At 34.4% G+C, this 5,642-nt stretch overlaps 1 long non-coding RNA gene across 1 annotated transcript; it reads left to right on the forward strand.

Annotated features, from left to right (window-relative positions):
- Positions 1–219: 219 nt before the first annotated feature.
- On the forward strand, positions 220–2,099 carry LOC311282013. The gene is made up of 4 exons (XR_014625871.1): positions 220–428; positions 508–659; positions 754–890; positions 1,105–2,099. It is a non-coding gene; the product is annotated as an uncharacterized lncRNA (long non-coding RNA).
- Positions 2,100–5,642: the final 3,543 nt, after the last annotated feature.

Genomic DNA, 5,642 nt, shown 5'->3' on the forward strand with positions numbered 1-5,642 from the left:
CCATGCGGTACATCTAGTTTATGTTTTATTTTGTATTTTTTGTTTGTTTGTTTAAAAAAAAATACTGTATGTCGTTATATTTCCCATATTTTTAACTTTAAATGTAATGACGTTTTGGAATAACAAAAAATAAATCTCACGCATATAAAACGCATTTAAAATAAATTAGTGCATGGTATGAGTGCTGAACTCCCTTGTTTTACCTTTGCATTTCTCCACCTTTGCCGCAGGGCTGCCAGTGGTCCCGGCTGTGGTCTTTCTAATGGAGCTGACCTCCTGATAAATGAGCTCCTGGAAAATGTTACCACAAAATGAAAGAAAAGTAGAAGATTTAACATTAAACAACGTCTAGACAAAGTGACACGGTCCTTATTCCAAGAATTGTTGATGCACAGAGCCCTGAAAAGGGAAACCGCTTCATTTTGTGGGTATGTGTGGATAAAAAAATACATTTTTACTCAACAGTTGTTACTCTGGTTAAAGCAGTTTCTGTTTATTTTGTAAAAGTCTTGGATGGTTTGCTGAATCGTTTTCGAGTTTACGACCCCACTGACAACTACAAGTCAATTTCTGAAAATACTTGGGACAATGGACTGTGGAGTACCCAGAACAGTGGAGGCTGGCTGACTCTTAACAACTGTGGGGTTTTGGTTTGTACAGTAAGTTAAATAAATGCTATTATTTATTTATTTAATTTTTATCTACATTACTTTAACAACTTTTATTGTTTATGTAATATGTTTATTGCATTAGATGGCAGAAATGGAGGTGAGGGACAAATGGACCTCTATGAAAAACGAAGTGATACAGGGAGAAGATCTGTGGCATCTGAGAATATATCACGCATCATCAATGGCAGCATATGCTGTTCAGCATATGAAGTATAAAAGGTATGTGTAAAATGTGTGTCCTCATTCATATAAATCAATTTAAAAGTTTAATAAATCAAGTAGATCGATGATTTTTAAAATATAGGACACTCGAGGAGGTGGGAAAAAAAGGAATTTGTTCTCTTGTCAGTGATACTGAAATTCTGGTACATATAAGACTTTACAAAATTTAAAATGGCTAGATATTGTTTGCTATACTAAATATTTTTTTCAGGAGTTGTTTCAAGGAATTGTGAAAGGCTCACATGAAACCCAACCTAAGAGCTTTCATCCAGCCTTGTCAGCACATGTTGAGGAACTTCTAGGACACATCGACAACATTGTGTTTGAGCAAAAGAAGGACAAAAAGCTTGAACATACTGACCTTTCAATGTTCAAATTAACAGCAGCATTGGCCTTAAACTGAACTTTTTGGGTTGAAGCTCCTGCTTCTTCTGGTGAGCTCCTGATAAATGATGAAAAAATAAGAATAGTTTTACCACAAAATGAAAGAAAAGTAGAAGATTGGTAAAAAAACAAACATATTACATGCAAAACAAGACCGCCGTGACACAGGACTGTTTGCAGAGGCTGTGGATTACAGGTAATAATGTTGTAAATAATGTTCAGTTTCTTTGACAGACCAATTGTTTTGCTTCATACAACATCAATGAATCGTCCGGAGCCACAGGTATTAATTTTGTTTTGCCTGTAATATGTTTTTTTGACTCAAACTGACTGTAGCTATTGACTTGCATTATATGAATCATCAAGGACCACATTTTCAGCTAAAAATCTTTACTGTTTAACTTGTAGTTGCGTAGCTGTCAATGGAGGGAAAGAAATCTCAGATTTCATTAAAAAGATCTCAATTAATTTGTGTTCAGAAGATGAATAAAAGTCTTACTAGTTTGGAACAACATGAAAGTGAGTAATTAATGACAGAATTTATATTTTTGTGTGAACTATCCCGTTAACGGCAAGTAGAGACTTAAGTGTTTTATATAAACTTTGAGTACTTGTGCAAAAATGCACAGTGGCACTGTTTTGCATTGTTTCTTTTGTGAATTTGTTTTAATATGCTTAATAAATAAAAAATGGATCAAAAGTAAAGCCCTTGAATATGTCAAATTTACTGTCCAAATATTTTTTCTTTGAATGCATGTTTACTGTGAAGTAGTGGCTGTGAGTTAGTGCTAACAATAGATTATCAGGTGGTATTTTAGTGTAAAAAAGTACAGTAATTCAACTTTTTATTGCCTAAGCATTTTGTGTTAAAAACAGAAAAAATATCAGTGGCATAAGACATAAGATCATGTAAATGAGAAGATTCATGAAATTCTAGATATGTAGAGCGAGCGAGTGTGTTTGTGTACTGTCAACAAAATGAGCTGGCCCTGATCCGGCATGATTCTGAACCAGGGGCCCGTTCTTCGTACGTTGCTTAAAACATCCGAGTTCAAATGAGACATCCAAGATGATATCATTGTGCTAATCATGATCTGGCTAACTCGGTTCTTCGAACACACTTTCCGGATATGATTAGTATAGCTGGATTGAGTCATCTGAGATAATTGCGCGTTCATGCGCTGGTTAAAAGGGGATATGTATCGATAGTAGAAACATTGATCAGCAACGCTGCTATTGGCTGCTCAGCGTGGGCGTGGCCAAAGAGCGCGCTCAGTTTTTCTCCTCAGCAGAGCAAGAACTAATAGTCAAAGTTTATCCGGAATTTTAATGTTTAATTAAAACGCCAGGGAACACCTCAAAGTCTGCAAAAGCCAGGAGAGAGGGCTGGCAAAAAGTAGCAGACAATTTAAATCCGTGAGAAGTGGCCATGTTAGATGTTTTTATCACTTATTAGCCTATATTTTTGTATTTTAATAATTGCATAATTACTTTGTTCATTGTAATGTCAGAGTCACCACACTAGAACATGGGAACAAATAAAAGTGAAGTACAAAAATATTCTACATAATGGTAATTTTTTGTTATTCTCTTTTATAAAAGGCACTGTTAAATAATTGGTTGTCTGATTATAAAAGCAACCAAGAAAAAGGCTGAGAAAAGAAAAGAAAAGATCTTAGTAGCCTACACTGTAAAATATTTTTTGCTGCATTAAATTAAGGCCGTATAGTCATTTCAACTGTTAAATCTTGAGTGATGAATTGCTTTGACTTGTGAAAGTGAAAACTGATAAACTTTTAATGTAAAAATATTAACACTTGTATCTGTTCCCAAGAAAGTGGTGGCTGAAATATGTGCAGTAAGTGGACATTTTCTAACTTTCCAAAATAAATAAAGTATAAGACTTTGTAATGTCCATTTGTTTCCATTGCACTGGACAGTGAATTTATTTATTTATTTATTTATATTTTTAAAACAGGAAAAGATTAAGGACAATCGGGCCTGGCTCAGTATAAAACTGATTTTCAGCAGGTTCCTGCTCTGCAGAACATAAAAACCACATACACAACAAAGCTCACACACTAGACAGCTAGAGACGACAACAGACACACAAACCAAGATATTGGGCAGCAGGAGGGGCTATAGAGCCCTCTCAATGGTCACATATATACCTGTCCGTTAAATGGCGAGCAAATGTTATTTTAAATAGTCTTCTTGATGTGATAGTTCTGATGTGCTGTGGGATCTCATTCCAGGTTTTAGTGAGCACATGAAAAAAAGATCTCTGTCCATAACAGTTTCTAAAAGCCGGTAAAGGCAAAAGTCCATTTGTAAAAGATCTCGTAGTGCGCTCAGACCTTGAGCCAAGTTTCGGAACCAATTCGGTTAGAGCAGTTACAGTATGTCCATTTGAGATTTGATAAAACAGGTTTATCCCATGGCTAATTTTATAGTTCTGAAATGTCAAGGCATTACACAAAGATAGTGCAGTACAGTGGTGAGTCCAGCCTGGAAGCCTGACATGGATCTTATGAGCTCTATTATAAAGTCTTATTACTGGTTCAATAATCTCATTTGTTGTTAGTGACCAAACAGGTAAACAATACGACAAAGTGGACAGAATGATGGCATGAAGATAGGTTTTTGAAACAGAAAGCAACAAATATGGTCTAATTTTGCTATAAACATATAACTTTTGGTTTAACTTTCTGGTTAGGGTTTGAACATGTTCTTGATAAGTAAGATGTGAATCAAGATAGACTCCCAAATACTTATATGCTGATACAATTGAAAGCGTTTGATTAGAAAAAATAATAGAATTAGATATGGATAGCTGTCTCCTAGATGAGTAAAAATACATGCATTGTGTTTTCTTGACATTAAGTGTTAAATGATTATCTTGCAGCCAGTTATGTAAATGCTGCAGATCTATGTTAAGTTTGTAATTGATTGTGTCGATATTAGAACCAGAAAGAAAAATAACAGTGTCATCAGCATATAGCAAAGAACTAGAAAAATTCAAAACACAAGGAAGATCATTAATATACATAAGGAAAAGTAAAGGACCTAAAATACTGCCCTGTGGAACTCCCATAGAACACACTCGTGGCTGTGATGTTACTGTGCCGATTCTTACAGTCTGAGATCTGTCACTTAAATATGATGCAAACATATCTATTGCGGAAGATGACAAATGAAAAGAAAGAAGTTTGTTTAACAGAATTTGATGATTGACTGTATCAAAAGCTTTCTGAAAATCTATATATATAACTCCAGTAATCTGACCTTTGTTTAGAGACGCACGTATTTGCTCAGTGAGAATCAGCAAAGCCGACATAGTTGACCGCAAGGGTCGAAAGCCATGCTGGCAATCACTGAGCAGGTTATTATTTTCAAGGTGGTTAATTAATTGATTATATAATATTTTTTCAAGCAACTTGGAAATGGTTGGGAGAATTGCAATTGGACGGTAGTTGGAAATATTAGTTGGATCATCAGACTTAAACATCGGAGTGATCTGGGCCGTTTTCCACAAGGCAGGAAATACTGATTGTCTAATACACAAATTAACTAAATGATGAAAGAGTGGTATAAGAGTACTGGCATGAGATTTAAGAAAAGTCATGTTTAAATTATTTGTATCACAAGCATGAGAAGCATTCAGAGAACACAAAATATTAGTTATATCATTTTGTACAATTTCAGAAAAAGAGAATTGCTGAGATAATGCTGGTACTGATGTGAGAAACAGAGGAATAGTAAATTTAGAAGATAATTCTTGTACGGATGCAATAAAATACTCATTAAAAGAATTAGCAATTCTATCATGATCAGTAAGAAGAGTACCGTTTATGGATATTTGTAAACTATTATTATTTGTAATTTTATTTTCACCAGTTATAGATTTCAATGTTCGCCATAATGTTCTTGGGTTGGAAACTGTTCGATTAATTTGATTTTCATAGTAAGACTGTTTTGCTTTGTATAATTCAAATTTACACTTATTTCTGAACTGAGTGAAAATAAGCTTAGCTTCAGGTGTTTTTAATAATCTGTAGGCTTTCAAGGAAGATGCCTTCTTTTTTAGGAGCTGTAAAATATCAGAAGTTACCCAAGGTACTGTATTTTGTCTAATATGTATTTTACAGGTAGTTGTATATTTTTGACGTATTGTCTCCACTCTCCTATGGAAATTTGACAGAACATGATCGGGATTTTGCAGAAACATCTCGTTGGTCCAATCAGTATCAGCAAATTCAGCATTAAACTGAGACAATTTTGAATTTGGGACTTTTTTAATGTAATTATTTTTATGACATTTTGGCTGTTTAAAACATTTCCTAATGACATATATGAGTGAATGAT

This window comes from Rutilus rutilus (assembly GCF_951802725.1).
Source record: "Rutilus rutilus genome assembly, chromosome: 22".
Taxonomy (NCBI): domain Eukaryota; kingdom Metazoa; phylum Chordata; class Actinopteri; order Cypriniformes; family Leuciscidae; genus Rutilus; species Rutilus rutilus.